Source organism: Emydura macquarii, unplaced genomic scaffold, assembly GCF_026122565.2.
Source record: "Emydura macquarii macquarii isolate MOO-44397 ecotype Brisbane River unplaced genomic scaffold, CSIRO-AGI_Emac_v2 contig_1477, whole genome shotgun sequence".
In the NCBI taxonomy this organism is placed as follows: Eukaryota; Metazoa; Chordata; order Testudines; family Chelidae; genus Emydura; species Emydura macquarii.
Window position 1 is genome coordinate 16,750,857 of NW_027131614.1, and position 14,652 is coordinate 16,765,508.

Sequence of the window (14,652 nt, forward strand, 5' to 3'; positions counted from 1 at the left end):
TTCTTATACTGCACTCATCACTGCATTGTCTGAGCACCTTCCAATAGTGCTTAAGTGATGAAAGAATAAACAACACATGACAGATGTTAAGCACATACTCTTTTTGCATTGAGAGAAAAGTGTGCAATGGAATGTCTTGTTTTGGTAGGTTTGTTTGTTTAATATACAAGTTGCTATGCATTTGTGAGAGAAGACAGTGTCAAAGAGCTGTGCCTTGAACTTAGAATGGAAGACAGGGAGGTTTGTGATAGTCCTTAGTTCCTAGGGGAGTTCATTCCACAGGCTTGGATCAGTGCCTGAGAGAGTTCTGTCTCCTACCTAGATGACCTTTACCTTGATTGTATAGAGTTTCATTGTGCCACAGGAGCATAGTTGTTGACCACACTCTTTATCTCAGAGCTTTAACTGGTCTTTTAGCTATCCTGGGTCTGGGCTATGGAATGCCTTGAAGATAAGGACCGAGACATTGAACTTGATTTATATTTTATGGGAAGCTAGCATGGAGAGCAGAAGTTTGATGTGCTTGCAGGAGACTGTTTTGCTGAGCAGATACAGGGCAGCATTTGGTACTAGTTGGTGTTGCCTAAAAACTATAGCTACTGGGATATGCAAGAAGTGTGGGATACACTAGGCACAACACAATACAGCTCAGTTACCTGCATGGCTTTCACAGTCTCACCATAACCTAGAAGCAGCAGTCCAGATATTATAGCTAGACTTGGGTCCCTGGCATGGCAGTTCATAGAAATAAAATCAATGCTTTATTATCATATACTTTTAACCTTATCCTAAATACTTTAGAAAACCAGTGTCTGGCTGGGTAGAGTTTGATTATGATTATACTTTAAATTGTTTCATGTTCAAGGTGCTTTACAAAAAACGCACTACAGTCTGGATCTGCAAAGGCAATACATTCAGATAATTCCAGTTAGCTGATAAGTTATCATTCCTTCCTTTTTCTCCATTTTACAGATAAGAACACTAAGGAAGAGATAGTAATTAATTTTTTACAGGTGCTGAGCATCTTCTTCTCCTGTTGACTTCACTTGGAGTTGTAGGTGCTCAGCACCTCTGAAAACCAAGCCATGACTTGCTCAGCATCATAGAAGAAATCATTGTGAAAGCCAAAATTAGAACTCAAGATAGTCTGATTCACAGTTCCCTGCTTAAACAAGTAAACTATCCCCAAACCTATAATGATAATAGGTAGCATAAGGTTGGTGAAGCAATGCCATAAGTACCAGCCTATATTAATAAACAATGTGACAAAATGTGTCACCAATGTTTGTTTTATTGACTTAAGTTGCAGCTATAACCTGTTACACTTTGCTACAGATTAAACATGTTTAGTGACTATAACTAATAACTTTCTAAATGAACTTTTAAAATGATTGGTCTGAATATTTGTATTGAAGTTTGTAAGAATAATAAAATGTAAAAAAGGAGCAGAGATTTTAAACAACATGCAGTCAGCCATAATTGGCATTTTTACAGCTTTTCTGAGGACAAGTCTCTGGAGCAGTAAAGACAATATTTAAAAAGAACACAGTTTACATTTTTAGTATCCCTCTCCTTTGTATCTCTCTCCCCACATCTTTCCTGTGTACAGAAGAGCATCCTTTCACCTTATCCCTAAATAGGGGCATCTCAGCATTGCAGTATTGCGGAAACCCACTTGACACAAAACAAATTCACCTCTAATTTGCATAAATTCACTTACACTTTTTATATTAGAAACAACTGTGCACAAATATAATATTTGCTTGTACTTCCTTGACAGATGAACAGAAATTGATTGCTGTTTGAGTTAATCAGCAAAAACCTATACAGCTGATCAGTTTTGTCTTAATCCTGAGGTTATGAAGGAGGTGGATAAGTGTGAGTTGCATTTTGTGATGTAAAACCTCATATTCATCAGGGGGACTGGCCACACAAACATGGGGATTTCCATACCACTGCAGAAAAGGTGTCTGAACTTATCCCACAAAGACTACAGCAAAGGCTAATGTGAAATATGCAAGGCAGGGGCCATGTGATACAGAATCATGCAGATCTAGTGGTAACAAGTTCTAGCTGCAAGTGGTGACAGGCTGTGGCTGCCCTTAGGCTGGAGTAGTGGCCACAAGAATCCTGGCCCCAGGTTGCAAAGGTGAATTTTGGTTCTCAAACCAGCCCTTTCCCACCCTCACCTCACTTGCACATCAGCCATGCGCAGGCTAATCATTCAGTAACAAGAGAATGTTCATGAAAAAAATGGCATTGCTTACAAGAATAGTTATGAAATAAACTTTAAAAGTACAAATAAGGAAGTCATTAATTTTGAAATGTTTTGCCAAACAGTTTGAAAAAGTACACAAGCTTATTATTGGGTCTATTTCCTTACTGTGTACTTCTAAGTTAGCATGTGAATGAGAAAAAGCCGGCAGTTGCCATGGTTATTATAGTATTGTAGAGTCAGATCCCCTCCACATGGTACTGTAATTGAGAAGAGACTCACTTTGACCTGACTTTTTGCAACTCACTCTCAACTAGATAGCACTCATGCATATTAACATTACTGCTCTTTCTAACAAGGGATCTCAGTTTTGAAAGACTGATCTTTTAGACAAATTTGGACCATATAGATATAAGTAAGCTCCCCTCCCCGGCTTTGTTTTGATCTCTTTCAAAGCATATTCCCGAGGAAAATCATAAGAAGCATGTAACCTGTTAATGAACATGGCTTACAAAGACTGAAATATAAAACCTACTTCTCTGACCTACTGTTTAGTTTTATTTATATTACAATAGCTCCCAGAGGGCCCTGATTAGTGTTGAGCCTCACTCTGCTGGATACTTGGGCACTATACAAACACCAAAAAGACAATCCTGGGCCATTTTGGCTAGGATTATCAGAAATGCCTAAGGGAGTTAGGCACCCAACTCCCATTGAATTTCAGTATTTGGCAACCAAACTCTCAGAAGCCTCTGAAAATCCAAACCAGAATGGGACGGGGCTGTCTTTTGATACATGTTTGTATCATGCCCAGCACAATAGAAACTAATCTTTGAATGTTAATTTTTAGAATGTGTAATATGTTCAAATAGACAGTTGTACTTCATTCACTCTTGTACTAATTGGATAGGTACAGTCTGAAAATCTAAAAGTAACTGAAGGTAAAAAGTAAGAGTGAAAATCTAAAATCTAAATGAGTAATTCATATAATAGCTAATAGCTTTTATTTTTATTTTGAAAAAGATGACTGCAAATTTTCATGTCATATGTTTTATACAAGAAAATGAAACTAAATAATTTCTTGTTTTTCCATTATTAAACTGAGGAAAAGATTGTGAAAACAACTAGCTATCGGCACATTTGTAGTTTTATTTATAATGTAACTTTCAGCATCAAAATGAGTATATTATATAGTATGGTTATGAAAGCTATATAAATAGCAGTAGACATACATCAGCCTCCTCAATAGTTGATAGAGATATATTTATTGTAGGAAGTAATATTCCCATGATCATGAGAATTAAAGTTAAATAAAGAGAACTCTAATATGGGGATCTGTGACAGCCACAACAGCTCTTCCCCACAGCTTCACCTCTCTGCTCCAGAGTCACCAGCCGCTCTCCTACCCAAGCACGATGCCACGATACCCCATTTCCTCAGCCTTCTCCCCTGGGAAACCCTCCCGCGGCAGTTTCTCTCCCGCCCCTCCCCTACCATGGCAACACACACAGTTCCGCTCCCCCGCCATCACTTAGAGTGCCCCTCACCTCTCACTTGCCCAGGATTCTCCCATCCCCACAGCTCCCGTTACCCACCACGCACTCATCCTGGGAGCCCCATTTCCCACCGCGATGCTCTTCCTCTGCAGTTTCCCACTGCTCCCCAAGATCTCTCTCCCCATCCCCCAGGCAGCTCCGCGGCATCGGGCCCCTCACCCCTCTGTAGCTCCCCTCTGCTCCCCGGGTTCGCTCACCTCCCCCCACGCCGTCCCGAGGGCAGCTCTCCTCTGCTCCCCAGATCACTCCCCTTTCACAGCCTCGTAGGCAGCTCCCTTCTGCTCCCGTGATCGCTACCCCCCACCCGTGGGCAGCTCCCCACTGCTCCCCGGAATCCCCCCGCCCACGAATACAAGCCCCCGGGTCCCTTTCCCCAAGCACCCCACGCAGAGGTGACCACACGCTCATCGCCCCAGCGGTCTGGTCACCCTGGCTTTCCCTCGCACCTTCAGGGCGGCAGCCGCAGCTGCAGTTCCAGTCCTAGTCCTAGTCCTAGTCCCCGGCCCCTCTGCCTGGGATTCCATCCCTCCCGGCGGAAGGTGCCGCCCGTTTTGTGACGTCACCGCCACAGGGCTTTCCTTCCCTTGACGGCAATTTCCCCATCGCGCTGATTGGCTGGAGTCTCCGGCCAATGGGAACGGAGAGGCCCCTCCCCCCATCTCCCCGTGCTGTGCTGTCGCGGCTTGAGCAGGTTCCCCGCTCCCTGGGGAGGGGGCGTTCGGAGGGCGGGGCGGGGCGCGCGGGCGAGCTCAGGCACCAGGTGGCCCAGGGCTAATCCCGTAAATGCCCGAACAGCTGTCCAGCACCATTTAAAGAGACAGGCCACCCCCTCTCCCTGCCGCCGCGGGTGAGCGCGGGACAGCGAAGGCAGCAGGACAATGAGTCTCGCTCTGCGCCCCGCGTGGCGCGGGGAATTCCCGCCGTGCCCCTCCCCGCCCGATGCCACGCGGGGCGCAGAGCCGACCCCACGTTGAGGTGGCCCCCATCGCTGTATCCCGGGGCGGCGAGTCGGCGGGCCCTGCCTTCCTCTGTCCACCCCTGGCTGCGACAGCACCCTTGGGAGGGAGCCCGGCCTTTGTCCTGGCCCGGCCCTGCTAGCCTGCGTGCATGACTTGGCGCCCTCAGCCCCCCTGGTCGTGATGGAGGCTAATACATAATAGCCCGTGCCTCACCCCCCCGTCCCTCTATTCGGGCTGAAAGGCCTTCCCAGCTCTCTCCTGGGGTCGTGCCCCATGCAGGACAACAGGGCCCTGAGCTCTGCGAGGGCCTCCTGCAAGTGCCTAGGCCAGCTCGTAACAGAACAACAGGCGCCTCCTTGTGCAGCCAGAGCCCTTTCCTTTCGTGTGAGGAATCCTGTGGGGGAGGGATGCCCTTGGGCTGGCACCCGGGGAATTAATGGTAAAGAAAAGGACACGGGGCTCGTTTGGGGGGAAGGCAGGTCCACTTCTAACCTAGAAAGCAGGCTCAGGCTGCCACAGAAACAGGGACCTCAAAGACCTCTAAGTACAGGGGTGTTGGAACAATTTTTATAGTGAGGGTGCTGAAAGCCACTGAATCAAACTGTGAACCTGTATAAACCACCTCAAGCCAGCGGGGTGCAGGAGCACCCCTCCTTCCAGCACCTGTGCCTAAATAGCTTAAGACAATATTACAGAATGGCTAACTGGCCCTTCTGTGAAGGGACCACTGTTTTAGGGATTCAGCTTTATGGGGGGAAACTACCAGTAATTCCACTAATTTTAAGTTTTGTCTACACAGAAGCTGCATTTGTTTAACTTAAACCCCATGTAGATACTTTTACTGACTTTTAGTCTAAACCTGCTCCTAATCAACCTAAGCTAAATCAAATGAAACCAGTTTTAAATCATTCTAAGAGTGCCGGAGAGTCTTCTGCACTAGGTTAACTAAATTTATTTTAAATCACACTTTTAATTTAACTGGTGCAACTGTGCATGTAGACAAGTCTGTGGTCTCATTTTCTCCCATCCCACAAAAGGGATGGTCAGGGACAGATTGTGTTACGGCTCCACCTACCAGTAAACAAAAGAGGGAAAAACTGGGACAGATTTTTTCTTATATAAACACAAGTCTATCCCTTCCTTCTCAGATTAGCTACTGCTATAACAATAAGGTAAAGAACAAATGGCAACGTATGCAAAAAGCAGCATCCTTGGCAGGGTGTAGGATGGAAGAGGAGGTTATGGCAAGTGGAAACATTGGTATGTAATTTTTGCTTGTTTTATGTCTCGCTTTTCCCATTTTGTAAAAGTCAGGAACAAATGTTGTAAGAAGCACCATTTAGGAGGAGGAATTATTTCATGGAACTTCAAGCATTTTCCAAGCAAAGGTGGGGTCTGGAACAGAAAGCAGATCCATTTGATAGCAAGTTATAAATGAATGGAGTGTCACTTGCCACTTTACATATTTCAAAGCAGTGGCACCAATTGAAGCCCCTCTCCCCCTTTCCCTGCTGAGTGCTTTTGCATTTGTTCAAAGTTTCATAGGCCATGGAGCCAGAGGGGAGGAGGTTGCAAAGCTGACCACTTTCAATCCACAGTCCTATACTAAATCAGTATGGTTGCTGTCAGAATGGCACCACACACTGTACAGATGGAGGGGTGACGGGGACAGATTTCAGTGAGTGGCATTGTGATCTGGAGCATGAGGGAGTCTGTTCCTCTATGATGGTGCACAGGAGAGTCTGCTGAGAACTCGACACCAGCTAGCACCAGCTCATGCATTGTGTACTTAAGAGAGAAGGGAGACTCCTCAGCTGAAGCAAACTTGGGATCCCTATTGGGGGTGGGGAGGGGGGGGGGAGATGAATAGAGACCAGAACAGGAGTGGACAGGGACTAGAATTTGCCCCCCTTCAATTCCCCCAAACCCTGTGAAATATCTGAATTGGAGACAGTGCCTCAGAGAGATGCCTCATCCATCACTGTCCAGGAGGGAGAGAGACTTCTAGAAGAGTGGCTCCTTGCAGCCAAGTCAGGAGGGAGGTTTTTCTGTTCCTGCATTAAACAAATTTACTCCTCAGTCCATCTTGGAGGGCATGAAGGGGAGGAAGGAGGTTCTAGAATACCCTATTCTCTCTCTCTTTTTACTTTAAAAGTCCTAGAGGAAATAAAAAAAAGAATACAAATCAGAAGGAAGAGAATAGGCAGAACAGGAAAAGTGAGGCAAGGACTCATTTCAAGTTGAAGGATGCACAGGAACTGGAGGGAGGAAGCAGATGGCAGCTTCTGTCGAGGGAGTTTCACTCACAAATTTCTTTGCATCATTGCTTTCTGGTAAGTGGAGTCCTAACATTGTATCTCTCCCTGATGGTACCTTTTGTAGGATGGGAGAAGATGGATGTTCAGCAAATTTTTATATAGGATCTGTTATACAAAGTATCTTCAAGAAAGTCTGCTTTATATAAATTGCAAAACAAAAAGATGGAGTGGAGTCAAAACAAAAACACACAGAAAACTGTGACTTAAATGAGATGCAGACATGATCTATTAGAGAGAAGGCAAAAATCACATCTCTGTAGGGCAGGGGCAATCCTTTTGTTGTGTGTTTGTTCCATGCCCAACACCATGGCGTTCAAGACCATGAGGTGGTAAAGTAATAACAAATAATAATAGATTCAAAGGCCAGAAGGGACCATTGTCATCATTTCATCTGACCTGTGTAACACAGGACATAGAATTTCCAAAAAATAATTCCTAAAGCATATCCTTTAGAAAAACATCCATTCTTAATCTTAAAAATTGTCAGTAATGGAGAATCTACCACAACCCTTGTTCCAATAGTTAACTATGCACACTGTCAAAAATGTTTTCCAGACATTATTTCCAGTCTTAATTTGTCTAGCTTTAACTTCCAGCCACTGGATTGTGTTATAGCTTCCTCTGTTAGATTGAGTCCATTATTAAATACTTGTTCCCCATGTAGATTCTTAAAGACTGTAATCAATAGAGCCCTGTCCAGATACAAAATTTGTATCCGCATCTGATCTGCGATCCGCAAACATGGTCTGTGGATATCTGCAGATTTGCAGGGCTCTCGTAATCAAGTCATCCCTTAACTTTCTTTTTATTAAGATAAATAGATAGAATCAAAGAACTCAATCACTCTAAGGCATGTTTTCAAATCCTTTAATCATTCTTGTGGCTCTTCTCAGAAGCTTGTCCAATTTATCAATATCCTTCTTGAATTGTGGGCACCAGAACTGGACACAGAAGCAATTGTACCAGTGCCAAATACGAATGTAAATTAGCCTCTCTACCCTTACTTGAGATTCCTGTTTATACATCCCAGAATCCCATTAGCTGTTTTGGCCCAATGTTGTACTGGGAGTTCATGTTCAGCTGATTATTCATCACGACCCCCATATCTTTTTCAGAGTCAGTGCTTTCTAGGATAGATTCCCTCATTCTGTAAATATGGCCTACATTCTTTGTTCCTAGATGTATACAATTACATTTAGTCATATTAAAACACATATTGTTTGTAAGCACCCGTTTTTCCAAGCAATCTAGATTCCTTGAATAAATTACCTGTTTTCTTCATTATTTACCACTCCCCCAATTGTTGTGTCATCTGCAAGCTTTATCAGTGAAGATTTTATGTTTTCTTCCAGGTCATTAAAAAAAATGTTAAATACCGTAGAGCCAAGAACTTATCCCTGTGGAACTCCACTAGAAAAAACCCCAATTGATGATGATTCCCTGTTTATAATTACATTTTGGGACCTATCAGTTAGCCAATTTTTAATCCATTTAATGTGTGCCATGTTAATTTTATATCATTCTAGTTTTTTAATCAAAACTTGTGTGGTACCAAGTCAAACACTTCAGAGAAATACTGTTACCTGTATCAATCAAACTTGTAATCTCATCAAAAAAGATACCAAGTTAGTTTATCAGGATCTACTTACCATAACATCATGTTGATTTGTATTAATTACATTATCTTCCCATAATTCTTTATTAATTGAGTTCCATTTGAGCTGCTCAATTACCTTGCCTAGGATCAATGTCAAGCTGACAGGCATATATTTACTTGGCTCATCTCATTTACCCTTTTTAAAAATTGACAGAGCATTAGCTTTCATCTAGTCTTCTGGAAGTCTTCCCCAGTGCACCAAGACTTATTGAAAAATCAGAACAGTCCAGCAAGATCCTCAGTCAGCTCTTATAAAACTCTTGGATGCTAGTTATCTGGACCTTCTGATTAAAAAATGCCTAACTTCCGTAGCTTCTGTTTAACATCCTCCACAGATACTAGTGGACTGGAATAAGTATAATCACCATATGATGAGACTATATCGTTTTTTCTTCAAATACAGAACAGAAATAGTTATTAAACATTTCTGCCTTTTCTGCATTATTGATAATTCTACCTTTTCCATCTAGCAATGGATTTATACCATTGTCAGGATTCTTTTTGTTCCTAGTTTATTTTTTTAAATTCCTTCTTACTGTCATCACCAATGTCCCTATATGTCTTCTTGTATCCCTTTGCTTCCCTTATCAATTTTCTACAACTCCTTACTTCTGATTTATATTCATTACTATCAACTTCCCCTTTCTTCTATTTGTTACATATTTTTATTTATTTGTTATTTTTCAGGTTGCCTTCACTTCCCCTCTAAACCAGGTCATTTTTTGAACCACCACCGTCTTCTTCAGTTGTGGAATTGTGGCTTTTGGGGCATTTAGTAAGACGTTCTTAAATGATTCCCAATTATCATTCACATTTTTTCGATTAAATTATTCCTCCCAGTTCATTTGGCTTATAATTGTTTTCAGCTTTGTGAAACTGTCCCTAGTAAAGCACCAGGTATATATACATTACTAGTCTGGACTTCATTCTGCTTGCACATTATAGATGTCAAGTCATGATCACTTGTACCTATGCTACCTATATTTAGTTCTTTGATCAGAAATAAATGGGTAGAGGAAGGGAAATGGCAGAAGTCCTGCACTGGCCTTATAAAGCCCACAGGAAAAAAAAAGAGGAATAAGAAAACTCCACAAAATTCACCCCTAGGAGAGAAGAGTTTGTGATTTCACACAGGACAAGGGGGACAGCCTTTGAATTCCAATCCTAGAAATCCTAGAGCATGTGTGTAAAAGGCCTAACAACTTCAGCACTGTTACTGGGCACCTTGCAGCACAGTTTAATCAGGCCCTGCTCATTACTAGATTTTCCCCTTACACACTTGTGCCCCACTTCCCCTCGGAGATCTTGCCTATGTTTTAGATTTTCATGACAGTGGTAAAACTGCTTGAGCTCCATCTACACCAGTGGTTACACAATGGTGTCACTGCACTGTTGCTAAAAACAGGTACCAATTATTCTAATGTATCTACACCTTAAATGAAGTAGGCAACGCAGGTAAATACCATCCAATTTGGAGGAGAGCAGACTAAAGTAGGGCAGTTGGCTCCTAATTACAGTGCTCGCTCCACCAACCCACAGCCCTTCTCCTCCCTTTCATGCACACACTAGATTTAGGTCCAGAGGGGTAGCCGTGTTAGTCTGTATACAGCAAAAACAACAAGAGTCTGTGGCAGTTTAAAGACTAACAAATTTAATATTTGCAGACATAAGCTTTTGAGAGACTTCAGCTCTCTTCTTCAGATGCAGTGCACCTGGATATCTATAAGATGCCTCTGTGTTACCTTTTTCTGTATTACTGCATCTGAAGAAGAGAGCTGAAGTCTCTCGAAAGCTTATGTCTGCAAATATTAAATTTGTTAGTCTTTAAACTGCCACAGATCTCTTGTTGTTTTTACTAGATTTAGGGTTTTCTCAGAGGAAGGAGAGCAGACCACTTTGGCTCCAAGATCTCTTTGCACCTTTTAATCAAGCATCTTTTCTTCTCTCCACATAGCAGACAAAGCTGGGACCCCATTCATAGCATAAATAAAAAAGATTATGTTTCATGTGATCTCGGAATACAATCCTTTCAGAGAGATAGGGAACTACAAGTAAAATAGCAACCCTTCTCCCCCCTGTATTGCTTCACTTCTGTCCCCCATCCTTTAACAACCCCCTCCAAAAAACAGTTGGTGGGGTAATGATGGGGCTGGAGAGCAAATCATAGAGAAGAGTGAAATGAAAAAGATGCAATGGGGACACATGAGGAAGAATCTACGGAGTTCTGAAAACTAGGATAATCTGAGTTAGATTCAGAAATGTAGATAAAGCCAGCAAAGGTACCAAAATTATTTAGTTAATGATTTACCACCACAGAACAATATTGTGACAGGTTTATCAAATACTAAAAGGTTTTCAGAGGTAGAACTTGGCATCTGTATAAAGTTAACATAGCTTTACAAAATAAATAAAAATCTTAGAACAGCATTTATTTTATTTGTAATTTTAAACGGCATCTTGTCTCATGGCCATCCTTTCCCTCACAACATAAACTACATCCCACCTCCTCAGTCAAACCAAAATGGAAGAAGTCATTTGCTGCCAAATACATATGAAGCAAGTAAAACATCACAATACATGGAAATAAGATTACTTTGTAGAACACTTTATATTTTCAACGTGTTCTGTAAATATTTATATATGCATAAAAAGCCTTTCTTAGGTCTTGCACTTTATTGGATGCAAGCTGGACTACCCAGGTCCCATTGGCATGCTTTCACTTCTGCCCAATTTACTATTAATGTATAGTCTAAAATTTAGCTTATGAACATTTTGTGATCAACTGGTTTGTTGTCCAACTTTTATGAGCAGATCTTCAATTAGGTGCATTGTGCAAAAATTCAGATGTACTATGGTCACATGTTTCTTTTTCAGGAAGCTATTGGAAAAAGAGGTTACTTACTTGATGTAACTGATGTTCAAGTGATTGTCTATTTGTATTCCAGTCTTGGGTGTTTGCTCATCCCCGCACCAGAGAACAGAATTGTTTAGACCAGCAATGATAGTTGGCCTGTGTCTGGGCCCTTCCTGCCCCTCCTCTGAGGGTATAGAAGTCCAGGGCATATAAAGGGGGCATAAAACTATTGGAATATGTGGTTTCCAGCCACACTGCTGCTACCAAAGAAGGTGAACATCTTTGAGTTTAATATAACATGGCACTCCTGTTTCCATTAATTAGCATGGCTATAGCTAGATCTGCTAAAATATTTCCATTGCTACAAATCTGTAAAGCTAGCTTTGCGTTTATATTCTTCTAGGCCACAGTTTTGTATAGTGAAAATTATTTTAAAGGTTAAGAGGGGAAAATACCAGTGTAAAAAGATGTCAACACATTTTAAAATACAGAATGGTTTAGAACTAAAATAAATTTAGGTCTATGTATTTTCTGACCACAGACTTTTATACACACTGCTCCTGAAATTCCTTACTGTTGGGCTTCAAAAACAAGCACCTAGAAATTAATTATGCACATCATCACAAATGTAGAGATACCCCATGTACTCGACTATTTAGGATACTTTAGTACCTTTTCCCAATATCCCGACCTAACTATTAGTGCCTTTTTTAGACCATTCTAATGCTTGAACAAAAATTCAACAAGTACTCCTTTTTGTCTATTAAAAGATTTTAAATAAATTAGTTTAACAAAAGTGTGTTCTCTTTCAATTGAGCTGATTTATTCCATCTTTTACTTACCTTCTCTAAACAGAAGCTTCTTCTATGAGCCTTTGAGGGCTAATCCTCTTTTAGTTTGCGCCTTCGGAAGTAAGTAGTAAGTTTAACTGCTCTGTTATCCACCTTCTTTATACACTGTTTCAAATAGATGAGGGGCATCCTCACCTATATCTAAGCTTAGTTTTTCTAATTACTCTTCACTCATAATCAAAGAGCTTATACCTTTCTTCAATATCCAGTATCTGGTCTGCTCAATTAATAGTTCCCTCATAGTGGCTTTTGTTTCTTCTGAACTGTGCTCTTTAGCTTCCTGCCTCCTAATATCCTTTATGACCAACTCTGACAAATAGTGAGAATCCCGTTTCTACCAAAGTCAGCCCGTATTTCTGGATTTTCCTTGACACACAAAAATTAAGGGGGACAATTGAGGCCTACCAAATTACATTAACTGCACCATACCCCCTCCTGCACTCCAAGGAGATGAAGGACTGATTTTCCCCCATTTATAAATATTTCCACCAGTGGCTCCAAAATCTATGGCAGGTGTACTGTGAGCAACCCCATCTACATTCTGGAAAAAATAGCGATCCATGAATTCAATACACATTGATTCAAATACGTATGCATACTGAAAAAGATGTAGTTTTACAAATGAAATGAAAAGAAACAGGTAAGGTACCTCCAAACTAATTTGTAACAACAGTTTGATTAGGGGCGTGTTGATCTAACTTAGACTACGTTCTAGTTAAAACATTCAGGTAGATTTTTGCCTCTCCTGATTTTCACCTCTTTTAAAAATATAGGATCAAATTACTATCTGTCAAGTCAGGACATCAGATACATATTCCATATTATTTCCTATAGCATGTTTCAGAAGTATTCACTACTCTCATAGGAAGGCCTAAGGTCTAATAGCAACCAAGGGTGCTATTTTTAGAATGAGCAATAGATCTATATAGAATAGTGATTTCCTTAATCAAAGCCCCCCTGACATCAGTATGCCCCTTTAGATTAGATAAAACTGATTGCTTAGTGCATCCATTTACCTTCCCCAGCTTGGATTGCCTGCAATAAGGTTGTCATAGTTATAGTCTCTTTCCTCAAGCTGATCCTGTAGCAGAACACTTTTTCAGCTGTTAAGGAAAGCAGGCAATAAATGTCTGGCTTAGTCCCTCCTTTGCTGGAGCTGAAGTAGAGTAATATGCTGTAATTGGTTTTCCACGTTTGCCAAGAGTCTGTTTCCTCTTATCCACAATATTTAACATAGGTCTTGTAATAGCTCCAAAAATAATAAAATCTGTCCCAAGAATAAAAATGATAGATCGACATGCTGCTTTTGTCGTGGTCTTGGTTTGGTTAGATTGTGTTAGTAATTTTTATTGCCAAATGGTGTGGTTTCTTTCATGCTCAGCAAAACTAGTAAAGACATTTCATCAGCTACTTATATGGCAGTGACATGGATTATTTACAAACTGAGACTTAGATACCATAATAAAACAAATTACTACTGTATATTGTTAATAAGCTTACCATGTAGCTATATGACAGAGGAACTGTAGTTTGGTAGGGACCAGGGAGGCATTAACTCTCTAGGAATATAGGTGTTTATAGCGTAGTCTTCTGCATGGTTCCTAAGAATTAACATTAGTGCAGGTTTACATTAAAGAAAACCCTGCTCCTTCCAGTACTTAATGGGAAAAACTGAAGGAAATCGACTATGTCCCATACAAAAGCAAAACTATGCATGCATGATGTGATAACAGATAGCACCCATGTAATGTTTTATATGCTACATGATTACAACCAGGAGGAGAAAGGCGGATTCCTTCATCTCCCATGCTACATAGGAATATGGGCTACATTCCCTACGAAGCCTAGGTGTAATTGGTCTAGTGTAGTAGGGTTGTAGAATAGCATTTTACTGGTTGGGCTCTAGCTCTCTGGCATGGGAGTTCTTATATTTCTCAAACCCAGCAGTTTTAGCATCTACTAGTTACTAGCACTTAGAACCACTTTGCATAAATCATATAAATCACAGGAAGAACACTGCACAGAGGTATTATAGGAATTGGTAGCAGAGGAACAAGTGTGTGAGTAGGGCAAAAGCTTCTAAACTGAAATAAGGCAGGACCAGCCAAAAGAAAAGGACTTTTCTACCACAAAGCTAACTCAGGCCCTGGGAACTGTGGGAGCGCTTGACCCAAGGTAAGAAACCTGAAGGGAAAAAGTAGCAGTGGTAAAGATTAGTTGGGGTGTTCTTACATTTGGATTA